Source organism: Centruroides sculpturatus, unplaced genomic scaffold (genome assembly GCF_000671375.1).
Source record: "Centruroides sculpturatus isolate CEXI.00-Female unplaced genomic scaffold, Cexi_2.0 scaffold983, whole genome shotgun sequence".
Lineage (NCBI taxonomy): Eukaryota > Metazoa > Arthropoda > Arachnida > Scorpiones > Buthidae > Centruroides > Centruroides sculpturatus.
Genome location: NW_019385180.1, coordinates 90,910 through 104,539, shown reverse-complemented (window position 1 = coordinate 104,539; position 13,630 = coordinate 90,910). Strand labels below are relative to the sequence as shown.

At 30.8% G+C, this 13,630-nt stretch overlaps 1 protein-coding gene across 1 annotated transcript in view; it reads left to right on the top strand.

Annotated features, from left to right (window-relative positions):
* The first annotated feature begins 721 nt into the window (after positions 1 to 721).
* Positions 722 to 13,630, top strand: part of LOC111635827 (N-acetylated-alpha-linked acidic dipeptidase 2-like) — a 35,618-nt gene continuing 22,709 nt past the window's right edge. Inside the window, exon 1 of the mRNA XM_023380929.1 lies at positions 722 to 800. The gene's annotated coding sequence lies outside the window, so the exon portion shown is untranslated. The remainder of the gene's footprint in view (positions 801 to 13,630) is intronic.

The window sequence follows — 13,630 nt, the reverse complement described above, 5'->3', positions numbered from 1 at the left end:
CAAAAGTGAGGGCCTCTCTGAACTTATTAATTTTTTACTTTATTCCGTAATATATGATGTATCGTTCATTTAAAAGATCCCCTTTCAATCAAGAATCATTTGAAATCTTCACAACATGTTTCTCATCCGATATCTTAAAAATTTAAAGTGTCAGCTATGGATATAGTCTGTTGAAAACGCGATACAGTAATAGAAATAACAGTATCAAGTGACGGAAATTAAACCAGAATGTTTATAGAAAGTTAGCAATTCTTCGTATTTATTAAACAATTTACAGTAATAATCGAAAATAAAATAAAATGAAATATTTATAAGACAATTTTATATTATTTTAATACGTTTTATATTATTTAATGTATATTATAAAAATAAAATTTTAAATAAATTTTTATAACGAGATAATTTTAAGTTATAAATAAAAGTAATCTATTTCGGCTTTGCGTTCAGTGCCACCTATTTAAATTTTACGATTATTTATAAATATATTGTATATTATTTAATTAAATAAAAAATTTAATTAAAGACAAAAAAAGAAAAAAAAATGTGAAGATAAATTTGCTAAAAGGAAAATTTAAATCCGAAATAGTACCGACGTATAGAAATTTATAAATAATGCATTTTAATTACGATAAATTAATATATAGCAATATAATAATAAATAAATATTAATTTTACGTATAGCGATATTAATCAATGTACATTACGATAAAATAAACAATAATAATGTATATTTTGATCACGTGACGAACGGTCTGGATAGGACGAGGGAAATCGAGTCGCGGGTTGCGCCAAATAACGATGTAAGTTTTAAAAATTGAATACGTTCTTCCCTTTAAAATACGATCGCAGTTATTAATTTCCATTAATGAACTCGAATAGTTTACATACGAGTTTTTATTTTTTTTTAAAGTTGAATTAAAATGATATGTTTATGGCGGTAACTTTAATCTTTCTGTTAAAACACACGTTAAGAGCCAACGAATTCCACGTTTCTGCTATTTTTAAGTCTTTAATCCATTGAAATAGACATAAATTCTCACAATTGTTGAATATAAAAGAAATACACGCGTTTTCAACCCACAACTGTTACTATAATAGGAATGATGTCATTGAAACTTGTCTTTTTAAACACAAAAGAATTTTAATAGCTTTAAATGATTATAAAAATGCCTTTCTTTTAAATAAAAATGGCAACAGTTTGTATTATTATTATAAAGATATGTCAAGAAGAAATCTTGTGTCTTCTCATCATTATAATAGCATTGTATTCATGCATGGGTTATGTTTCTAAGTAGCGTAATTAACTTTTATAAAAACTATTAATTTTTCAAGGGAAATTAGATTTTAAACTGTTTTTTTTTTTTTCCTACGTAGTATACGGTATTAAAAATATACATGTATACTGCGTAACTGTTGAATTTATATTTATGTAAATTAATTTACTAAAATATTCAATTACTATCGATGTATTTTTATGTTTTAAATACGAGTTCGGTAAAAATTGATGCCTGAAAAATTTAACATTTATTTATGACATTTAGAGGATGTGCTAAAATACATCCTTTGTTATACAAAACAATTGTCAATGTATTTATGTGTTATGTATGGGTGTTATTTCTAAGTTTATATAATAAGTCTGCTTTTATTTAAAATTTTTATTCATAAAAAATTATTTAAAAAGATTGATACTGAATTGTTTTCGGTAAATAAAAAGAACACTACCAAATGAATTGTCAAATTATTTTATGTTTCAAGTAATTTGTTAATTAAATGAGTTTTGTGTTTTGAAAGTCATTTTAAAACTTTAAAAAATTATCAATGACTTCAGATTTTAATTTAACTTAGGAAACTAATGTAATCAGAATGTATGAAATAAAATAATAGAGAGGTTGCGGCCGACGTTTTTAACGCGAAAACGTGTACGTCGGACATTCGGCACCTCTTTCCTATAAGCCTAGAAGTTTGACAATGGTGTTTGGATAGTCGGTGGAATTGTGCTCGACATTCCAAACACCATTGCCAAACTTCTAGGCCTTTAGGAAAGCGGCGCCGAATGTCCAACGTACACATTTTCGCATTGAAAACGCTGGTCGCAACTTCTCTAATATACAGTACTTACAACTTCAAACTGTTTGAATACAAATGGAAATAAAATGACAATTGATCATTACAAAAATTTAAACTAGTGTATGAAGAATAAAATAAAATTAAGCACAAGTTCAAGCTCGAATAAAAATGTAAAATAATATAATATATCTGTTTAAAAACTGCAATGTAGCACAGTAATCAACACATGGCATAACTCATTCATTTATTCAAGCTTTTGTTGATCTGTTTAAAAACTGCAATGTAGCACAGTAATCAACACATGGCATAACTCATTCATTTATTCCAGCTTTTGTTGACAAAAGCTGGAATAAATGAATAAATGAATGAGTTATGCCATGTGTTGATTACTGTGCTACATTGCAGTTTTTAAACAGATCAACAAAAGCTTGAATAAATGAATGAGTTATGCCATGTGTTGATTACTGTGCTACATTGCAGTTTTTAAACAGATATAAAGATACAACACGGTTTCGGAATAATATAATATAATCAAAGTAAATCTTTGTCCATTAGAATAATAGAATCTAAGAAGTCAATGGATCTTGTAAAGGGATTTCTAAGCATTAGAAATATCAGCATTCCTAAAATTATTGTGGTTAGATCTGGCAGATTTATGTTTCTCCAGTAATTCCAAGTTCTTTAAATTTGTTGTTATAAACAGAAGGTATTGTATCAACTCCACCCTTTGCCAGTGCACCTTTATATCTGGAACAGAAGCAAATGACACCAGACTAGTATTGGACATTCCCTTTCTAGTGTTCCATTCATGCTGCTTAATTCTTGTGTCAAGAATTTAAGAAGTAATTTGGTCTTTATAGGTGATATAGGGGCTATGTCACCTATAAAGATCAAGTTATAAATCCTCATCAAATATTCTATACATACTATGGGTTCTAGTTGGGTTTCTACAGTCTTTGTTGTTCTTTAATAGTTTATATATTTAAAATTCCTCCTGTAACAAGTGGTAGTGTTAGATCTTCTCTATTTCTGTATGAAGTTGTCCTAAATATGCATTGTAACATAGCACTTTTATTGTTTTTATTGAAAGCATGCATTTGTTGCTCGGAATCTTGTTTTAGGCATTGACTAAACTTATCAGACCCACACAATAACCAAGAAAGCATGCAACCTTATTAATAAATTAGTTGATTATTCAGATTGCTTTTTGTCCATTTGTCTTATTTCCTATGTTTCATGCTAGTGCACTTTTCCTATAGATGTACTTATCAAACTGGCTAGCCACAGAACAGAATGACCTTGAGACACAATTTTCTTCTTTGTGTTTATTTTTTGATTTTTGATATGCATTTCAGAAAAATCATACAAAATAAATACATAGAAGAAAATTGTGTCTCAAGGTCATTCATTCTGTTCTGTGGCTATCCAGTTTGATAAGTCTGTCCATAGGAAAAGTGCACTAGTATGAAATGTAGGATATTAGTTGGTGCCTATAACATCAAAGTTTCAAAGTTCCAAGCAACAAATACAGACCATTATTGAACATTTTGAAGGTGGTATGTTACAATGCACATTTAGAAAGAGTTCATGAGGACACAGATGTAAGATCTAACACTATCACTTGTTATAGAAGGAACTTTATTGTTCCTTAATAGTTTATGTATTGTAAAGTTCTCAATAGAAACTTCCTTAATTTAATTAATTAATTATAACAGGCATAACTAATTAGTCCCACAAATCTTAGAAATAACTCTTACTTTGAACCTCTTAACCTTTTTTTGAGATTTTTAGTACATTCCGGTGTGTGGAGAAGAATAAATCAAATCTTAGAACTTATCCCATTATACAGTCTAGGAAAACTTAATTGGGAAATACAATATGTATTTATATACACCATATTTCTCAATCAAATCCTGGATTCAAATGAACCCTGGAAAATAAAGATGCTGTTAAAAATAAATTCTGTGTTGAAAAACATGGGAAACATGTTGAAATTTGCACTGTATAGAGGCTTGCCAGTGGCTGAATGGATAAAACCATTGAACTTGGGTAGTTGGTTGTGGGTTCATGCCTTGCCAACAAGCTGGCCATATGAAGATTTCCAGATTTTCTTCATGTTAGTAACACCTAAATAGGGGCTTAGTTACCCATAAGTCCTTTTGGGAGGCATCAGTCCTAGGCAGGTCTCCTACATGCTGCATTACTGTAACAAATAAACTAAACTAAACCAAACCAAACCACTGTACAGGGTAATGTAATTTAGAATGACAGATCAGGAATTAACTAAATTCTACCTCTTTAAATTGTCTACTTGGATAGTATTTCAAGGTTCAAGGAAAAATTTTTGGAAATAAAATTACATTATCAAATATTGAGCATGGGAAAAATTGTGATTGAGTTCTTAATCAAGAGGTTATCAGCCAAAGGATAATTAAGAAAACTTTTATTGGAAAAATATGATGAGTTTCTACCAGAAGATGGTAGTCAAGATCCTGATTCCAACAACAACAAATCAGACATGAATGACAACATAACAACCAAATTGGAAGGCACTAAATCAGATTAACTGTAAAAATAGTAAATTATTACAAATGTTGTTGTTGTTGTAACACAGTAAACAGTATTGATAGTTTTGAAAATGTACAAGTAATTAATACATTTCTTTCAACTTTTACCCACTTGTCTCTTGTTGCAAGGCAATAAATTTCAACCTTGAAAAAATTCTGTCTTCAAATAAATCTCAGAGGAGTATATACAGTATATGTAAATCAATCAATCTGTATGGGAACAGCATCTATTCAAACAAAATAAAAGTAATAAAACTCAAAAAATAAATAAAAGAAAAAGAAATATTCTAAGTTCTCTGAGTCTCTAAATAAAATTCTATTGTATAAATTTTAAATGTGATACTTGATTTGAATAGTAAGAACTCACTAAGTATCAAAAGCAATATAGTCTCTACCATAATATTGGTATAATTCAGTAATAAATACACCTAAATACCAATAAATACCAAAATAAAGGCAAATAATGTATATATTTAAACAAAACAAATATTTTCTTCCATTTTAAATGATGATATTCAGGTTAGAAGTCTGTGATAGGAGATCTCCTACCACAGACTACTTTTTTTTTTTTAACATTAGAAATGATAGAGAGGAGCTACTTGCTGGGGATCTATACTATTTCTGTACAAGATCACAATGGATCGACCATGCAAGTATATTGGTGCCATGACTAGATGCCTGAACATGAGGATTAAGGAATATCAATATACAATTTGGAAGGGGCTTTCTATAATTGTGCTGGCTAGTTTTGCAGCTGATAATGACATTCAAGTTGAATTTGATAATGCACAATAGAAAAAGATAATGTATACCACTGTCTGTCGACATTACATAAAAATAATTTATTTTGCTAGTACTTTCGACAGTATATAACTGTCCTTTTCAGACAGAATCATTCATAGAGAACAAAACATTGAAATTCAAGAAAAAGAACCCGAACATCAACCAATGTTTTTTTAAAATTGTTTGTCCCACATGTGCATAGAAAATTTAAATTACACATATACAATTTATAAAATTATACAATAACACAAAAATACGATGATATGTAAAAGAAAAACGTCAAGAATAAAATTGGATTAAAGTAAAATACATAAATACTAATAAATTAAACAGTCAATAAATGAATAATAAATGTATAGTGATGCAATGCTGCTACAAGGTGTTTTATTGGGAGCCATGTGATTTACAACTTTAGATGATTAAACAGTGTTACCCACAACTCCAGTATATCTAGTGTGGGAGAGTTGCATGGTGACATTGAGATTTAAAGGGATTCCCATAGGAATAAAGTTTTTCTATTCACACAGCATTTTAGGAGGGAAGTTTGCAACTAAAGTGGCTCAAAGTTATTCTATCGCTTTTCTAGCTAGTTCTGTTGTACATTTGTTATGTACTACATCATCGCAGTGTTCTGCAAGATGGAGGTGGTGCATTCTAGTAGTGGTCCAATATATAATAGTTTCAACTCAGTAAGGAGATTTTGTAAGGGTATAGTGTATACACCAGACTTTTCTTGGAGTACAACCTCGTCTCTATCATTATGAAGTATCCTACATAAGGTGGGCTGGGCTGCTAGTGGCAAAATATAGCCAAATTTCTTGAAAACTCGACAAATACATAATGAAATGGGACCCAGGTATCTACATAGGTATAACAAAATGCACATATTTTACACCACTCTGATGACCCAGCCCATCTCAAATATCTTCAACATATATTCAAGGTCTTTAAAAGGGATACAGCAATTAATTATAAAGAAATGGAGTCTATTTCAACTGCATGGTGAACATTTTGTAACCTCACATAAGTTTTAGTACTAATATATATGTTTTATTTATTATATATTGTAACATCTTTTATATTTTAAATTTGTTATATGTTATAATATATGCATTGAAACACGTTAATGCTGCACTATACATGTGTGTTTCATGATGATTTCAATTTTTAAATTTGTAGTTGTGTTCTATTTTTAGAATACATATTTGTTTCTATCTGTGTTTCTTCTAACCTGAAGATAACCATTTAAGATGGAAGAAAACATTTGTTTTGTTTAAATATATACATTATTTGCTGTTTTTTTTTGGGGGGGAGTTTAGGTATATTTATTATCAAAAGCAATTTATTATTATCTGTTCAATACACATTATGAATACCAAGTACTGTACATGATATCCATTCTTTTCTCAAAAATACAGTGATGTTTTGTTAACCTAGCATCATCAGGACTGACTTGGTGCTGGATTATTAAATATGCCACCTTATTGAACAGTGGAAATTTTTCCAGTTTCTTCAATCTCCTGAACACAGTTTTACATATCTTTGCATGTAAACCTGTACAAATCTGCCTGTATGAGTGTTTTAACATACCATTTCAGTTTTTCCAGGATATTCCTACCCTTAGTTGGCTTGAAACAAGAACACCATTCTTACTTTGTGTTTTGTACACTTTTATTGCATATAAATACAGACTAACTCTAATTATCAAAGTACATGAACAGCAATGTACTTTAGCTGTTTTCCTGATAATTGTTGATTCTAAGTGTGCTAAATATTTCTGCTTCTCATATGAAATCCATGCACTAAAGTTGTAGAAAAATCATGCATTATCTACCTAGCACAGCATCATGTTGTATTGGCATTTGTTATCTCTAAAAGGAGGACTCACACCTCTTTCCCAGAATCACATTTTGAGCACTTTTACATGAAAAAGTGCTCAAACCCAACAATGAGCTCGACATGCTGGCTTATCAGGTTTTCCAACATACCAGATGCCAAGTTAATGAAATTTCANACAAGCAAAATTATAAAAATATTATTACAATATTATATAAATACTGTACAAAATATTATTGTAAATTTTTATAATAAAGGAAATGAGAAACCCTAGTATTTACACACAACAGTGATGTGACCGTGCTGTCAGTGAGTGGTCATGGACTTTTCTGAGGATGAATTGGCTATGATAGCTATATGTTTGGATGAAGAAGAAAAAGAAATGCAATCAAGCAAGTCGGTACATCAAGCATGGACAAAAAATATCAATAGAATGGGAGTTTCATACTCTTTATAAAAAAATTGAAATGACGAATCTATATTTTTAAAATATTTTCGAATATCCCAACATGCATTTCATATTTCATTAAACAAAACAGAGAAAATATTCATTTTGTACCCAATGTCCATGTATTTCGAATGAGATAAATCAAATAGAACAGGGTGTTGATGCACCATTTCAATTAAATGTTCATCATCCATTGGAAAACAAAATTTACTGTCAGTGAAAATATTGTTCCTGTCAAATGTACTTTTACGGTATGGTCACGCCACTGCCACTGCACAACACTGTGATGGACGAGTCTGGACGGGTTGGTTTAAAACTAGTTCAACGATTTCCCACAGGCAAAAATTTACTGCACTGTGCCGGCATGTCACTGCTGTGTGTAAATGGACCTTAACAGACTGGTAACATGACTTAAACTCCAAAAGTTGCACTTCTCTGAGAAAATTGAATGCTATTGTAAAAATGTTTAATTGAGCAATAAAAAAAAATGACAACTTATTACTTAACCCAGTGGTGCATTACCCTACAAGCAAAAAGAGCAATTGCCTCCACCAGCAGGGGCCCCAAACCAATCTTTTATAAGAAAATACTTCACCAAAGAAAAATGTCCAAAGTCAACACTGTACAGTACACGGAACCCCCAATTCAAATTTGCCCAAGTGCCCATGAAGTTATTATTTTTTTAACTCCTTTTGCCCTGTGGGCACTAAGAGGACCTCTCTTAGCAAGTCCATTACAGGCTCGACCAGGTGACAAGACAGGGCCCGACATATCCAGACGGACCACCCCCCCGAAAATTCCTGGGGATTTTTTGACCCGTCCAGACTCAATCCCTGCCACCTCAACTGCTCGGCCATCTGGCCCTGCCCACAAAGCTATAACACACCACTAACTCAATCCAACATTTATCTCTCTCATCTCAAGAAGGGGAGAGTTTAATAAACAAGCAGATACGTAAGCAAACCAATGTCATAATCAGTTTCATACCAAACTAACTATATCATCGGTTTGTTTACTTAACTGTTTGTTTATTGAACTCACCCCACCTGATGACTAATGAGATTTATTATTATTGCTATTATTATAATTATGTCAAAACATCAAGAAACACAATTACATCTAGAACATAATTAAGTTATAAAAAGACAAAATAACATTAGAAGTTATAATTAGGAATATGTAATTTCATACAAGATACCTGAATTGTTTCTCTCAGTCTGTAATTAACATCTTCAGCCAGACAAGAGGCGACACAATCGGGCAAATCGCTATAACCAACTGTTTCGGCAAACATTTTAATATTTTCTCGACATAATTGCGAATATTTTTTTTCTTCCACTGATTTCTTCTCTTCGCTCATAGCTGCAATGTTTTACTTCTCATTCTACGACATTATATTTATTAGCAAGAATAAAACATTTTTACAATAAATATAACGTCGTCCCGATTGCTCCACACACGACAAATTCGCGTTTCCGGTCGATCGACCCGCCACACGGCGATCAAAAATCGTAAAATTAATATGGAAACGATAGTGAAAACTTAAAATCTGAGAAACTGCTATTGTTATGTTTATAATGTAGAAATAAATAAAATAAATATTTTTCATTTCTTTTGTAAAATATCGTTTTAAAAGGAAAAAACTACACTTCTTTGTGTATATATTTATTTAATTTTTTCCGCCCTGTGGAAATTAACACGCGCTCTTTTTAACGAGCCCATTATAAGTTCGGCCACATCTACAATGGAACGGTCAGATTGTGAGGAACGATCATCCCCAAAAATGGATCACCCTCAAAAAATTCCTCGGTTTTTTTTAACTCGTACAGTTCCCTATAAGGGTAGGCTGCCACTTTAACTGCTCGACCATCGGACTGTTGAATAGTATGTCGTATGTTTGCAATTTAAATTCAGAAAAATGACTTTGTATTGCCAGGCATACTGTATTATTTTTTTTATTTAAATATAGCTTTTAGAATTTTACTATCGAATTTAATTAAACAGAAGATTGGATTTATTATAATTGATGTTAGGTGTGTTACAACTGTATTCAAATTTTTATTTCAAGGTTATATCAATTTCATGAGGTAGCGATTCCAATAAAAATGTTTGTAGAAACAATGTTCCTGTTTGAATAAATTGATAATTTTGATATCAGATTTATTTTCTTNATCTAACCACAATAATTTTAGGAATGCTGATATTTCTAATGCTTAGAAATCCCTTTACAAGATCCATTGACTTCTTAGATTCTATTATTCTAATGGACAAAGATTTACTTTGATTATATTATATTATTCCGAAACCGTGTTGTATCTTTATATCTGTTTAAAAACTGCAATGTAGCACAGTAATCAACACATGGCATAACTCATTCATTTATTCCAGCTTTTGTTGACAAAAGCTGGAATAAATGAATAAATGAATGAGTTATGCCATGTGTTGATTACTGTGCTACATTGCAGTTTTTAAACAGATATAAAGATACAACACGGTTTCGGAATAATATAATATAATCAAAGTAAATCTTTGTCCATTAGAATAATAGAATCTAAGAAGTCAATGGATCTTGTAAAGGGATTTCTAAGCATTAGAAATATCAGCATTCCTAAAATTATTGTGGTTAGATCTGGCAGATTTATGTTTCTCCAGTAATTCCAAGTTCTTTAAATTTGTTGTTATAAACAGAAGGTATTGTATCAACTCCACCCTTTGCCAGTGCACCTTTATATCTGGAACAGAAGCAAATGACACCAGACTAGTATTGGACATTCCCTTTCTAGTGTTCCATTCATGCTGCTTAATTCTTGTGTCAAGAATTTAAGAAGTAATTTGGTCTTTATAGGTGATATAGGGGCTATGTCACCTATAAAGATCAAGTTATAAATCCTCATCAAATATTCTATACATACTATGGGTTCTAGTTGGGTTTCTACAGTCTTTGTTGTTCTTTAATAGTTTATATATTTAAAATTCCTCCTGTAACAAGTGGTAGTGTTAGATCTTCTCTATTTCTGTATGAAGTTGTCCTAAATATGCATTGTAACATAGCACTTTTATTGTTTTTATTGAAAGCATGCATTTGTTGCTCGGAATCTTGTTTTAGGCATTGACTAAACTTATCAGACCCACACAATAACCAAGAAAGCATGCAACCTTATTAATAAATTAGTTGATTATTCAGATTGCTTTTTGTCCATTTGTCTTATTTCCTATGTTTCATGCTAGTGCACTTTTCCTATAGATGTACTTATCAAACTGGCTAGCCACAGAACAGAATGACCTTGAGACACAATTTTCTTCTTTGTGTTTATTTTTTGATTTTTGATATGCATTTCAGAAAAATCATACAAAATAAATACATAGAAGAAAATTGTGTCTCAAGGTCATTCATTCTGTTCTGTGGCTATCCAGTTTGATAAGTCTGTCCATAGGAAAAGTGCACTAGTATGAAATGTAGGATATTAGTTGGTGCCTATAACATCAAAGTTTCAAAGTTCCAAGCAACAAATACAGACCATTATTGAACATTTTGAAGGTGGTATGTTACAATGCACATTTAGAAAGAGTTCATGAGGACACAGATGTAAGATCTAACACTATCACTTGTTATAGAAGGAACTTTATTGTTCCTTAATAGTTTATGTATTGTAAAGTTCTCAATAGAAACTTCCTTAATTTAATTAATTAATTATAACAGGCATAACTAATTAGTCCCACAAATCTTAGAAATAACTCTTACTTTGAACCTCTTAACCTTTTTTTGAGATTTTTAGTACATTCCGGTGTGTGGAGAAGAATAAATCAAATCTTAGAACTTATCCCATTATACAGTCTAGGAAAACTTAATTGGGAAATACAATATGTATTTATATACACCATATTTCTCAATCAAATCCTGGATTCAAATGAACCCTGGAAAATAAAGATGCTGTTAAAAATAAATTCTGTGTTGAAAAACATGGGAAACATGTTGAAATTTGCACTGTATAGAGGCTTGCCAGTGGCTGAATGGATAAAACCATTGAACTTGGGTAGTTGGTTGTGGGTTCATGCCTTGCCAACAAGCTGGCCATATGAAGATTTCCAGATTTTCTTCATGTTAGTAACACCTAAATAGGGGCTTAGTTACCCATAAGTCCTTTTGGGAGGCATCAGTCCTAGGCAGGTCTCCTACATGCTGCATTACTGTAACAAATAAACTAAACTAAACCAAACCAAACCACTGTACAGGGTAATGTAATTTAGAATGACAGATCAGGAATTAACTAAATTCTACCTCTTTAAATTGTCTACTTGGATAGTATTTCAAGGTTCAAGGAAAAATTTTTGGAAATAAAATTACATTATCAAATATTGAGCATGGGAAAAATTGTGATTGAGTTCTTAATCAAGAGGTTATCAGCCAAAGGATAATTAAGAAAACTTTTATTGGAAAAATATGATGAGTTTCTACCAGAAGATGGTAGTCAAGATCCTGATTCCAACAACAACAAATCAGACATGAATGACAACATAACAACCAAATTGGAAGGCACTAAATCAGATTAACTGTAAAAATAGTAAATTATTACAAATGTTGTTGTTGTTGTAACACAGTAAACAGTATTGATAGTTTTGAAAATGTACAAGTAATTAATACATTTCTTTCAACTTTTACCCACTTGTCTCTTGTTGCAAGGCAATAAATTTCAACCTTGAAAAAATTCTGTCTTCAAATAAATCTCAGAGGAGTATATACAGTATATGTAAATCAATCAATCTGTATGGGAACAGCATCTATTCAAACAAAATAAAAGTAATAAAACTCAAAAAATAAATAAAAGAAAAAGAAATATTCTAAGTTCTCTGAGTCTCTAAATAAAATTCTATTGTATAAATTTTAAATGTGATACTTGATTTGAATAGTAAGAACTCACTAACTTGTAAGTATCAAAAGCAATATAGTCTCTACCATAATATTGGTATAATTCAGTAATAAATACACCTAAATACCAATAAATACCAAAATAAAGGCAAATAATGTATATATTTAAACAAAACAAATATTTTCTTCCATTTTAAATGATGATATTCAGGTTAGAAGTCTGTGATAGGAGATCTCCTACCACAGACTACTTTTTTTTTTTTAACATTAGAAATGATAGAGAGGAGCTACTTGCTGGGGATCTATACTATTTCTGTACAAGATCACAATGGATCGACCATGCAAGTATATTGGTGCCATGACTAGATGCCTGAACATGAGGATTAAGGAATATCAATATACAATTTGGAAGGGGCTTTCTATAATTGTGCTGGCTAGTTTTGCAGCTGATAATGACATTCAAGTTGAATTTGATAATGCACAATAGAAAAAGATAATGTATACCACTGTCTGTCGACATTACATAAAAATAATTTATTTTGCTAGTACTTTCGACAGTATATAACTGTCCTTTTCAGACAGAATCATTCATAGAGAACAAAACATTGAAATTCAAGAAAAAGAACCCGAACATCAACCAATGTTTTTTTAAAATTGTTTGTCCCACATGTGCATAGAAAATTTAAATTACACATATACAATTTATAAAATTATACAATAACACAAAAATACGATGATATGTAAAAGAAAAACGTCAAGAATAAAATTGGATTAAAGTAAAATACATAAATACTAATAAATTAAACAGTCAATAAATGAATAATAAATGTATAGTGATGCAATGCTGCTACAAGGTGTTTTATTGGGAGCCATGTGATTTACAACTTTAGATGATTAAACAGTGTTACCCACAACTCCAGTATATCTAGTGTGGGAGAGTTGCATGGTGACATTGAGATTTAAAGGGATTCCCATAGGAATAAAGTTTTTCTATTCACACAGCATTTTAGGAGGGAAGTTTGCAACTAAAGTGGCTCAAAGTTATTCTATCGCTTTTCTAGC